Genomic DNA, 13,492 nt, shown 5'->3' on the forward strand with positions numbered 1-13,492 from the left:
CAAGACACTAGTAAGATCTAATTTCAACTTAATGATGAGTCATCGGTAAATAACTATTTCAGCATTAAGTGATACTGACTGGTACACAGAGCTAGTCGACAGCTATGATACTGGCGTGTCAAAATTTTCCTTCAAAAAACCCAATACAATTCCTCTATAATAGCCATTGTCCCGTAGCTCGATTGCTAGCACACTCAGCTCACACACTGAGGTCCAGGGTTCGAATCTCCTCTGGTACGGCTGCAAAAACATTAGGGACTTGTTTCCATAAGACACCTGCTGTCCCTGTTCCTGTTCACCCATCAGTTCAAAATGGGAACCTGGGTGTTAGTCGACTGGTGTGGGTGGCATCCTGGGTCAAAACTGACCTACTTTTTCCGAAATGCTCAGCATAACAAGCGGCTTTCTATATGCCATTGATGTCAGTTCGGCTTGTATACCATGTACATGTACTTGAAGTAAATAAAGATATTTTTAAGCAGATCTCAACAAAGAGACTAAACAGCCCATGGCTTACAAACAGTATCCTCAATTTTTATTATGAACATATTGGCCATCTCCCACCAATGCAGGGTGACCCAAAAAAGAAGAAACACCTCCATCGTCATTCACTCCATCACTGTCTTGCCAGAGGCATGCCTACACTACAGTTAAAAAACTGCAGCATATCAACACCCCTCCTTCAGAGTGTAGGCACTGTACTTTCCACTTCCAGGACTTGAGTCCAGTTTCCCTGAATCCCTTCATAAATGCTACTTTGCTCACATTCCAACAGAACATCAAGTCATAAAACCTATTTGTCTCCGCTCACTCCTCTCTAACACGCTCAAGCATACTTGCTGGAAGTCCAAGCCCCTCGCACACAAAACCACCTTTACCCCCTCCCTCCAGCCTTTCCTAGGATGACCTCTACCCAGCCTTCCTCCCACTACAGATTTATATGCTCTTCAAGTTATTCTATTTTGTTCCATCCTCTCTATATGTGCCATCCACCTCAACCCTTCCAAAACATACCACAGGCAGGGGTTAGCACCTGCGATCAGAGAGTCATAGAACTCCAGACTGACACGTTAGCCACTGGGCCAACTGGCTACAATAAGATTCGTCCACCTAGGTATATTTATACAATGTATATAAATATACCTAGTATGTACGAATCTTATTGTAGCCAGTTGGCCCAGTGGCTAGTGCATCGGTCTGGAGTTCTGTGACTCTCTGACTGTGGGGTTCTAACCCCGCCCATGGTATGGATTATTTGCAATTGTGTCATTACGATTTCGTGAGTCAACAACCCTTCCTCTGCCCTCTGGATAATACTTTTAGAAACCCCACACCACCTTCTAATCTCCAAGCTATGGATTCTCTCTGCATTATATTCACATCACACATTGCCCTCAAACACAAAATCTCCACTGCCTTCTAGTTGCAACATTCACCATCCATGCTTCACACCCATATAAGAGCATTGGTACCACAATATTCTCATACATTCCCCTCTTTGCTTCCATGGATAACGTTTTTTGTCCCTGCAAACTCCTCAGTGCTTCACTTGCCTTTTTCCCCCTCATCAGTGCTATGATTCACCTCTTCTTTCATGATATCATCAAATCCATTGATAAAAATATAAGCATGAAAAACAGTTCAGACTAGGTTTAATAAGAAAAGAAGACAAAACAATAAACATCAATACTTACTAATCTAATACAGAAGTCTAAACAACTATATTATGCAAGAAGACTTGATTAAATAAAAAGGGATATGAAAAAGACCTGAAAAACCCTCTCTGAACTCCTGAGCTCTAGAAAACTGTCCAGAAACAGAAATATAAACTTAACTAAACCAGATGAACCCCACAGCCAGCCTGCAGACACTGCCAGCAAACTTAATGACTTCTTCTCTGCTATAGGATCAAAACTAACAAGCAAAACTCCAACCTCAAATACTCAGGTGAAAGACTACCTCATTGGACATTATCCAAATACTCTATGTTTAGCTCCTACTAATCTTACTGAAATCTCACTCATCACAAAAAGTCAATTAAAACCAAGACAGGAAACTAAATAACTTGCCACCATCCATGTACAAAAAAGCAGCACATTTGCTGTCACCCATTATTGCAACTCTGTTTAACAAATCAGTGGAATCTTCAACTTTCCCATCCATACTCAAGATTGCAAGGGTTACCCTGATCCTCAAAGGAGGCGATCCAACTTAAGTGAATAACTACAGGACTATATCAAATGTTCTTACTATCTAAAATATTTGAAAAAACTAATACATAAAGTGAGTTTACTCCTACCAAATATGTAACAACATGCTTAAACCCTGCCAGTTTAGGTTTGGGCCGAAAAAAGTACAAATGATGCAATTATACAAATGCTCGAATTGCTATATGCAGCGCTAGAAAAAAATTATTATGTACTTTGGGGCTCTTCATAGACCTGCAGAAAGCAATTGATACAATGGACCACAATATCTTGCATCCTAATCTACAACATTAAAGGGTCAGAGGCCATACCCCTGAATACCTAAAATCTTATCTAAGTGAATGGACACCACAAATGGTGTAACCTCGACTACACAGCCTGTAGCCATTGGAGTGCCACAGGGCAGTTTCCTAGGTATTCTGTTCTCTCATTTATGTCAGTGATGTCCCCAACACATCTCATCTCCTTTGTATTTATCTGTATCTGTTCTGCCAGAGGCACACTGATACTACAGTTCAAAACTACAAGTATCCCCACCCCTCTTTCTGATTGCTGGCACTGTACTTCCCACCTCCAGGACTCAAGTCCAACTATCTGGTTTCCCTGAATCCCTTCAAAATGTTACCTTGCCAACACTTCAACAGCACATCTACTCATAAAACCCACGTGCCTACATTCACTTCTATCTAACACTCTTGCTGGATGTTTGAGTCCCTCACACACACAACAACGTTAAACCTCCCTCCAACCTTTCCTAAGATGACCCCTACCCCACCATCCCTCCACTACAAATTTATACAGACTCCACGTTACCCTATTTTGTTCCAGCCTTTCTAAATGTCCAAACCACTTCAAAAACCTCTCATCAGCCATCTTTTAGTAATCCTGCACCTTCTTCTAATCTCCAAGCTACAAATTGTCTACATAATATACACACCACACATTGCCCTTAGACACGACATCTCACTGTCTTTAGCCTTCTCCTTGCTGCAACACTCACAAATAATGCTTCCCACCCATATAATAGCACTGGCACCACAATACTCTCATATATTCCCCTTTTTGCCTACATGGGTAACGTTATTTATGACTTCACAGGTGAATCAATGCCCCACTAACTTTTTTCCTCTCGTCAATTCTATGGTTCACCTCATTTTCCCCTCTCAAATACAGTGGAACCTCAAAAATCAAACTGCTCCCAACACAACCAATTATGTAAGTGTATTTTTGTAAGTGCTTTTATAAGTGTATTTTTGAGGGTTTGAAATGGACTAACCTAATTTACATTATTCCACATGGGAATAAATTCATTCGGTAAAGGCACTAACAGCCTTCTGGACCAAAGAAAGTTCGATATTTGAGGTTCCACTGTACCTAAAAGCTTGCATTTCCTCAATACTCCCTCCCTCAACACCAGAAGACAAGCCCCAGCCTGACCTGCCACACCACAAGTCAGGCCCCGGCCTGACCTGCCACAACCACAGGTCTGGCCCCAGCCTGACCTGCCACAACCACAGGTGTGCCCCAGCCTGACCTGCCACCACCACAGGCCCAGCCCCGGCCTGACCTGCCACCACCACAGGCCCAGCCCCGGCCTGACCTGCCACCACAACAGGCCCAGCCCCGGCCTGACCTGCCACCACAACAGGCCCAGCCCCGGCCTGACCTGCCACCACAACAGGCCCAGCCCCGGCCTGACCTGCCACCACAACAGGCCCAGCCCCGGCCTGACCTGCCACCACAACAGGCCCAGCCCCGGCCTGACCTGCCACCACAACAGGCCCAGCCCCGGCCTGACCTGCCACCACAACAGGCCCAGCCCCGGCCTGACCTGCCACCACAACAGGCCCAGCCCCGGCCTGACCTGCCACCACAACAGGCCCAGCCCCGGCCTGACCTGCCACCACAACAGGCCCAGCCCCGGCCTGACCTGCCACCACAACAGGCCCAGCCCCGGCCTGACCTGCCACCACAACAGGCCCAGCCCCGGCCTGACCTGCCACCACAACAGGCCCAGCCCCGGCCTGACCTGCCACCACAACAGGCCCAGCCCCGGCCTGACCTGCCACCACAACAGGCCCAGCCCCGGCCTGACCTGCCACCACAACAGGCCCAGCCCCGGCCTGACCTGCCACCACAACAGGCCCAGCCCCGGCCTGACCTGCCACCACAACAGGCCCAGCCCCGGCCTGACCTGCCACCACAACAGGCCCAGCCCCGGCCTGACCTGCCACCACAACAGGCCCAGCCCCGGCCTGACCTGCCACCACAACAGGCCCAGCCCCGGCCTGACCTGCCACCACAACAGGCCCAGCCCCGGCCTGACCTGCCACCACAACAGGCCCAGCCCCGGCCTGACCTGCCACCACAACAGGCCCAGCCCCGGCCTGACCTGCCACCACAACAGGCCCAGCCCCGGCCTGACCTGCCACCACAACAGGCCCAGCCCCGGCCTGACCTGCCACCACAACAGGCCCAGCCCCGGCCTGACCTGCCACCACAACAGGCCCAGCCCCGGCCTGACCTGCCACCACAACAGGCCCAGCCCCGGCCTGACCTGCCACCACAACAGGCCCAGCCCCGGCCTGACCTGCCACCACAACAGGCCCAGCCCCGGCCTGACCTGCCACCACAACAGGCCCAGCCCCGGCCTGACCTGCCACCACAACAGGCCCAGCCCCGGCCTGACCTGCCACCACAACAGGCCCAGCCCCGGCCTGACCTGCCACCACAACAGGCCCAGCCCCGGCCTGACCTGCCACCACAACAGGCCCAGCCCCGGCCTGACCTGCCACCACAACAGGCCCAGCCCCGGCCTGACCTGCCACCACAACAGGCCCAGCCCCGGCCTGACCTGCCACCACAACAGGCCCAGCCCCGGCCTGACCTGCCACCACAACAGGCCCAGCCCCGGCCTGACCTGCCACCACAACAGGCCCAGCCCCGGCCTGACCTGCCACCACAACAGGCCCAGCCCCGGCCTGACCTGCCACCACAACAGGCCCAGCCCCGGCCTGACCTGCCACCACAACAGGTCCAGCCCCGGCCTGACCTGCCACCACAACAGGTCCAGCCCCGGCCTGACCTGCCACCACAACAGGTCCAGCCCCGGCCTGACCTGCCACCACAACAGGTCCAGCCCCGGCCTGACCTGCCACCACAACAGGTCCAGCCCCGGCCTGACCTGCCACCACAACAGGTCCAGCCCCGGCCTGACCTGCCACCACAACAGGTCCAGCCCCGGCCTGACCTGCCACCACAACAGGTCCAGCCCCGGCCTGACCTGCCACCACAACAGGTCCAGCCCCGGCCTGACCTGCCACCACAACAGGTCCAGCCCCGGCCTGACCTGCCACCACAACAGGTCCAGCCCCGGCCTGACCTGCCACCACAACAGGTCCAGCCCCGGCCTGACCTGCCACCACAACAGGTCCAGCCCCGGCCTGACCTGCCACCACAACAGGTCCAGCCCCGGCCTGACCTGCCACCACAACAGGTCCAGCCCCGGCCTGACCTGCCACAACAACAGGTCCAGCCCCGGCCTGACCTGCCACAACAACAGGTCCAGCCCCGGCCTGACCTGCCACAACAACAGGTCCAGCCCCGGCCTGACCTGCCACAACAACAGGTCCAGCCCCGGCCTGACCTGCCACAACAACAGGTCCAGCCCCGGCCTGACCTGCCACAACAACAGGTCCAGCCCCGGCCTGACCTGCCACAACAACAGGTCCAGCCCCGGCCTGACCTGCCACAACAACAGGTCCAGCCCCGGCCTGACCTGCCACAACAACAGGTCCAGCCCCGGCCTGACCTGCCACAACAACAGGTCCAGCCCCGGCCTGACCTGCCACAACAACAGGTCCAGCCCCGGCCTGACCTGCCACAACAACAGGTCCAGCCCCGGCCTGACCTGCCACAACAACAGGTCCAGCCCCGGCCTGACCTGCCACAACAACAGGTCCAGCCCCGGCCTGACCTGCCACAACAACAGGTCCAGCCCCGGCCTGACCTGCCACAACAACAGGTCCAGCCCCGGCCTGACCTGCCACAACAACAGGTCCAGCCCCGGCCTGACCTGCCACAACAACAGGTCCAGCCCCGGCCTGACCTGCCACAACAACAGGTCCAGCCCCGGCCTGACCTGCCACAACAACAGGTCCAGCCCCGGCCTGACCTGCCACAACAACAGGTCCAGCCCCGGCCTGACCTGCCACAACAACAGGTCCAGCCCCGGCCTGACCTGCCACAACAACAGGTCCAGCCCCGGCCTGACCTGCCACAACAACAGGTCCAGCCCCGGCCTGACCTGCCACAACAACAGGTCCAGCCCCGGCCTGACCTGCCACAACAACAGGTCCAGCCCCGGCCTGACCTGCCACAACAACAGGTCCAGCCCCGGCCTGACCTGCCACAACAACAGGTCCAGCCCCGGCCTGACCTGCCACAACAACAGGTCCAGCCCCGGCCTGACCTGCCACAACAACAGGTCCAGCCCCGGCCCCTGCCACAACAACAGGTCCAGCCCCGGCCTGACCTGCCACAACAAGAGGTCCAGCCCCGGCCTGACCTGCCACAACAACAGGTCCAGCCCCGGCCTGACCTGCCACAACAACAGGTCCAGCCCTGGCCTGACCTGCCACAACAAGAGGTCCAGCCCTGGCCTGACCTGCCACAACAAGAGGTCCAGCCCCGGCCTGACCTGCCACAACAAGAGGTCCAGCCCCGGCCTGACCTGCCACAACAAGAGGTCCAGCCCCGGCCTGACCTGCCACAACAAGAGGTCCAGCCCCGGCCTGACCTGCCACAACAAGAGGTCCAGCCCCGGCCTGACCTGCCACAACAGGTCCAGCCCCGGCCTGACCTGCCACAACAACAGGTCCAGCCCCGGCCTGACCTGCCACAACAACAGGTCCAGCCCCGGCCTGACCTGCCACAACAACAGGTCCAGCCCCGGCCTGACCTGCCACAACAACAGGTCCAGCCCCGGCCTGACCTGCCACAACAACAGGTCCAGCCCCGGCCTGACCTGCCACAACAACAGGTCCAGCCCCGGCCTGACCTGCCACAACAACAGGTCCAGCCCCGGCCTGACCTGCCACAACAACAGGTCCAGCCCCGGCCTGACCTGCCACAACAACAGGTCCAGCCCCGGCCTGACCTGCCACAACAACAGGTCCAGCCCCGGCCTGACCTGCCACAACAACAGGTCCAGCCCCGGCCTGACCTGCCACAACAACAGGTCCAGCCCCGGCCTGACCTGCCACAACAACAGGTCCAGCCCCGGCCTGACCTGCCACAACAACAGGTCCAGCCCCGGGCTGACCTGCCACAACAACAGGTCCAGCCCCGGGCTGACCTGCCACAACAACAGGTCCAGCCCCGGGCTGACCTGCCACAACAACAGGTCCAGCCCCGGCCTGACCTGCCACAACAACAGGTCCAGCCCCGGCCTGACCTGCCACAACAACAGGTCCAGCCCCGGCCTGACCTGCCACAACAACAGGTCCAGCCCCGGCCTGACCTGCCACAACAACAGGTCCAGCCCCGGCCTGACCTGCCACAACAACAGGTCCAGCCCCGGCCTGACCTGCCACAACAACAGGTCCAGCCCCGGCCTGACCTGCCACAACAACAGGTCCAACCCTGGCCTGACCTGCCACAACAACAGGTCCAGCCCCAGCCTGACCTGCCACAACAACAGGTCAGGTCCAGCCCCAGCCTGACCTGCCACAACAACAGGTCCAGCCCCAGCCTGACCTGCCACAACAACAGGTCCAGCCCCAGCCTGACCTGCCACAACAACAGGTCCAGCCCCAGCCTGACCTGCCACAACAACAGGTCCAGCCCTAGCCTGACCTGCCACAACAACAGGTCCAGCCCTAGCCTGACCTGCCACAACAACAGGTCCAGCCCTAGCCTGACCTGCCACAACAACAGGTCCAGCCCCAGCCTGACCTGCCACACAACAGGTCAAGCCCCAGCTTGACCTGCCACACAACAGGTCAAGCCCCAGCTTGACCTGCCACACAACAGGTCAAGCCTTAGTCTGACCTGCCCCAACAACAGGTCCCGCCCCGGCCTGACCTGCCACAACAACAGGTCCAGCCCCGGCCTGACGTGCCACAACAGGTCCAGCCCCGGCCTGACCTGCCACAACAACAGGTCCAGCTCCGGTCTGACCTGCCACAACAACAGGTCCAGCCACAGCCTGACCTGCCACAACAACAGGTCCAGTCCCGGCCTGACCTGCCACAACAGGTCCAGCCCCGGCCTGACCTGCCACAATAACAGTTCCCGCCCCAGCCTGACCTGCCACAACAGGTCCAGCCCCGGCCTGACCTGCCACAACAACAGGTCCAGCCCCGGCCTGACCTGCCACAACAACAGGTCCAGCCCCGGCCTGACCTGCCACAACAACAGGTCCAGCCCCGGCCTGACCTGCCACAACAACAGGTCCAGCCCCGGCCTGACCTGCCACAACAACAGGTCCAGCCCCGGCCTGACCTGCCACAACAACAGGTCCAGCCCCGGCCTGACCTGCCACAACAACAGGTCCGGCCCCGGCCTGACCTGCCACAACAGGTCCAGCCCCGGCCTGACCTGCCACAACAACAGGTCCAGCCCCGGCCTGACCTGCCACAACAACAGGTCCAGCCCCGGCCTGACCTGCCACAACAACAGGTCCAGCCCTGGCCTGACCTGCCACAACAACAGGTCCAGCCCTGGCCTGACCTGCCACAACAAGAGGTCCAGCCCCGGCCTGACCTGCCACAACAAGAGGTCCAGCCCCGGCCTGACCTGCCACAACAAGAGGTCCAGCCCCGGCCTGACCTGCCACAACAGGTCCAGCCCCGGCCTGACCTGCCACAACAACAGGTCCAGCCCCGGCCTGACCTGCCACAACAACAGGTCCAGCCCCGGCCTGACCTGCCACAACAACAGGTCCAGCCCCGGCCTGACCTGCCACAACAACAGGTCCAGCCCCGGCCTGACCTGCCACAACAACAGGTCCAGCCCCGGCCTGACCTGCCACAACAACAGGTCCAGCCCCGGCCTGACCTGCCACAACAACAGGTCCAGCCCCGGCCTGACCTGCCACAACAACAGGTCCAGCCCCTGCCTGACCTGCCACAACAACAGGTCCAGCCCCGGCCTGACCTGCCACAACAACAGGTCCAGCCCCGGCCTGACCTGCCACAACAACAGGTCCAGCCCCGGCCTGACCTGCCACAACAACAGGTCCAGCCCCGGGCTGACCTGCCACAACAACAGGTCCAGCCCCGGGCTGACCTGCCACAACAACAGGTCCAGCCCCGGGCTGACCTGCCACAACAACAGGTCCAGCCCCGGGCTGACCTGCCACAACAACAGGTCCAGCCCCGGCCTGACCTGCCACAACAACAGGTCCAGCCCCGGCCTGACCTGCCACAACAACAGGTCCAGCCCCGGCCTGACCTGCCACAACAACAGGTCCAGCCCCGGCCTGACCTGCCACAACAACAGGTCCAGCCCCGGCCTGACCTGCCACAACAACAGGTCCAGCCCCGGCCTGACCTGCCACAACAACAGGTCCAGCCCCGGCCTGACCTGCCACAACAACAGGTCCAACCCTGGCCTGACCTGCCACAACAACAGGTCCAGCCCCAGCCTGACCTGCCACAACAACAGGTCAGGTCCAGCCCCAGCCTGACCTGCCACAACAACAGGTCCAGCCCCAGCCTGACCTGCCACAACAACAGGTCCAGCCCCAGCCTGACCTGCCACAACAACAGGTCCAGCCCCAGCCTGACCTGCCACAACAACAGGTCCAGCCCTAGCCTGACCTGCCACAACAACAGGTCCAGCCCTAGCCTGACCTGCCACAACAACAGGTCCAGCCCTAGCCTGACCTGCCACAACAACAGGTCCAGCCCCAGCCTGACCTGCCACACAACAGGTCAAGCCCCAGCTTGACCTGCCACACAACAGGTCAAGCCTTAGTCTGACCTGCCCCAACAACAGGTCCCGCCCCGGCCTGACCTGCCACAACAACAGGTCCAGCCCCGGCCTGACGTGCCACAACAGGTCCAGCCCCGGCCTGACCTGCCACAACAACAGGTCCAGCTCCGGTCTGACCTGCCACAACAACAGGTCCAGCCACAGCCTGACCTGCCACAACAACAGGTCCAGTCCCGGCCTGACCTGCCACAACAGGTCCAGCCCCGGCCTGACCTGCCACAATAACAGTTCCCGCCCCAGCCTGACCTGCCACAACAGGTCCAGCCCCGGCCTGACCTGCCACAACACAGATCAAGCCTCAGCCTGACATGCAACACAACAGGTCAAGCCTCGCCTTGACATGACACACAACAGGTCAAGCCTCACCTTGACATGACACACAACAGGTCAAGCCTCAGCCTGACCTGCCACACCACAGGTCAAGCCCCAGCCTGACCTGCCACACAGGTCAAGCCCCAGTCTGACGTGCCACACCACAGGTCAAGCCCCAGCCTGACCTGCCAAACCACAGGTCAAGCCCCAGCGTGACCTGCCACGCCACAGGTCAAGCCTCAGCCTGACCTGCCACACCACAGGTCAAGCCTGAGTCTGACCTGCCACGCCACAGGTCAAGCCTGAGCCTGACCTGCCACGCCACAGGTCAAGCCTGAGCCTGACCTGCCATGCCACAGGTCAAGCCTGAGCCTGACCTGCCATGCCACAGGTCAAGCCTCAGCCTGACCTGCCATTTCTCAGGTCAAGCCTGAGCCTGACCTGCCATGCCACAGGTCAAGCCTCAGCCTGACCTGCTGTCACAGGTCAAGCCTCAGCCTGACCTGCCATTTCTCAGGTCAAGCCTCAGCCTGACCTGACATCACAGGTCAAGCCCCAGCCTGACCTGCCACACCACAGGTCAAGCCCCAGCCTTACCTGCCACACCACAGGTCAAGCCTCAGCCTGACCTGCTATGTCAGGTCAAGCCTCAGCCTGACCTGCCATGCCACAGGTCAAGCCTCAGCCTGACCTGCTATGTCACAGGTCAAGCCCCAGCCTGACCTGCCACACCACAGGTCAAGCCCCAGCCTGACCTGCCACGCCACAGGTCAAGCCTCAGCCTGACCTGCCATGCCACAGGTCAAGCCTCAGCCTGACCTGCCAATTTTCAGGCAAGCCTCAGCCTGACCTGCTATGTCAGGTCAAACCTCAGTCTGACCTGCCATGCCACTGGTCAAGCCTCAGCCTGACCTGCTGTCACAGGTCAAGCCTCAGCCTGACCTGCCATGCCACAGATCAAGCCTCAGCCTGACCTGCCATGCCACAGATCAAGCCTCAGCCTGACCTGCCATGCCACAGATCAAGCCTCAGCCTGACCTGCCATGCCACAGATCAAGCCTCAGCCTGACCTGCCATGCCACAGATCAAGCCTCAGCCTGACCTGCCATGCCACAGATCAAGCCTCAGCCTGACCTGCCATGCCACAGATCAAGCCTCAGCCTGACCTGCCATGCCACAGATCAAGCCTCAGCCTGACCTGCCATGCCACAGATCAAGCCTCAGCCTGACCTGCCATGCCACAGATCAAGCCTCAGCCTGACCTGCTGTCACAGGTCAAACCTCAGCCTGACCTGCTGTCACAGGTCAAGCCTCAGCCTGGCCTGCTGTCACAGGTCAAGCCTCAGCCTGACCTGCTGTCACAGGTCAAGCCTCAGCCTGACCTGCTGTCACAGGTCAAGCCTCAGCCTGACCTGCTGTCACAGGTCAAGCCTCAGCCTGACCTGCTGTCACAGATCAAGGCTCAGCCTGACCTGCCATGCCACAGGTCAAGCCTCAGCCTGACCTGGCATGCCACAGGTCAAGCCTCAGCCTGACCTGCCATGCCACAGGTCAAGCTTCAGCCTGACCTGCTGTCACAGGTCAAGCCTCAGCCTGACCTGCTATGGCATAGGTTTGAAACTAATTTTCACCTTAACAATTGTAGATCATTACTGACCTGACCCAGGAAGAGACTCTGAACGATGTATGTTTATTGTAGGGTGGGAGTGTTGGCGAGGCTGAGGGAGTGTAGGAGAGGCTGAGGGAGTGTAGGAGAGGCTGAGGGAGTGTTGGCGAGGCTGAGGGAGTGTTGGCGAGGCTGAGGGAGTGTAGGCGAGGCTGAGGGAGTGTAGGAGAGGCTGAGGGAGTGTTGGCGAGGCTGAGGGAGTGTTGGCGAGGCTGAGGGAGTGTTGGCGAGGCTGAGGGAGTGTTGGCGAGGCTGAGGGAGTGTTGGCGAGGCTGAGGGAGTGTTGGCGAGGCTGAGGGAGTGTAGGAGAGGCTGAGGGAGTGTAGGAGAGGCTGAGGGAGTGTAGGAGGCTGAGGGAGTGTTGGCGAGGCTGAGGGAGTGTTGGCGAGGCTGAGGGAGTGTTGGCGAGGCTGAGGGAGTGTTGGCGAGGCTGAGGGAGTGTTGGCGAGGCTGAGGGAGTGTTGGCGAGGCTGAGGGAGTGTAGGAGGCTGAGGGAGTGTAGGAGGCTGAGGGAGTGTTGGCGAGGCTGAGGGAGAGATGGCGAGGCTGAGGGAGTGTAGGAGAGGCTGAGGGAGTGTTGGCGAGGCTGAGGGAGTGTTGGCGAGGCTGAGGGAGTGTAGGAGGGGCTGAGGGAGTGTAGGAGAGGCTGAGGGAGTGTAGGAGAGGCTGAAGGAGTGTAGGAGGCTGAGGGAGTGTTGGAGAGGCTGAGTGAGTGTTGGCGAGGCTGAGGGAGTGTTGGCGAGGCTGAGGGAGTGTTGGCGAGGCTGAGGGAGTGTTGGCGAGGCTGAGGGAGTGTTGGCGAGGCTGAGGGAGTGTTGGCGAGGCTGAGGGAGTGTTGGCGAGGCTGAGGGAGTGTAGGAGAGGCTGGGGGAGTGTTGGCGAGGCTGAGGGAGTGTAGGAGGCTGAGGGAGTGTAGGAGAGGCTGAGGGAGTGTAGGAGGCTGAGGGAGTGTAGGAGAGGCTGAGGGAGTGTAGGAGGCCGAGGAAGTGTAGGAGAGGCTGGGGGAGTGTTGGCGAGGCTGAGGGAGTGTAGGAGGCTCAGGGAGTGTTGGAGAGGCTAAGGGAGTGTAGGAGAGGCTGAGGGAGTGTAAGAGAGGCTGAGGGAGTGTAGGAGGCTGAGGGAGTGTTGGAGAGGCTGAGGGAGTGTTGGTGAGGCTGAGGGAGTGTTGGCGAGGCTGAGGGAGTGTTGGCGAGGCTGAGGGAGTGTTGGAGAGGCTAAGGGAGTGTAGGAGAGGCTGAGGGAGTGTAGGAGAGGCTGAGGGAGTGTAGGAGGCTGAGGGAGTGTTGGCGAGGTTGAGGGAGTGTAGGAG

At 58.8% G+C, this 13,492-nt stretch overlaps 1 protein-coding gene across 1 annotated transcript in view; it reads right to left on the reverse strand.

Moving 5' to 3' along the window:
• The window catches only part of LOC128690516 (phosphatidylserine synthase 2), a gene marked incomplete in the record, with an annotated part of 412,859 nt that extends 399,647 nt beyond the window's left edge, over nucleotides 1-13,212 (reverse strand). Inside the window, 1 exon segment of the mRNA XM_070089624.1 lies at nucleotides 12,175-13,212.
• Nucleotides 13,213-13,492: the final 280 nt, after the last annotated feature.

Source organism: Cherax quadricarinatus, chromosome 29 (genome assembly GCF_038502225.1).
Source record: "Cherax quadricarinatus isolate ZL_2023a chromosome 29, ASM3850222v1, whole genome shotgun sequence".
NCBI classification, from domain to species: domain Eukaryota; kingdom Metazoa; phylum Arthropoda; class Malacostraca; order Decapoda; family Parastacidae; genus Cherax; species Cherax quadricarinatus.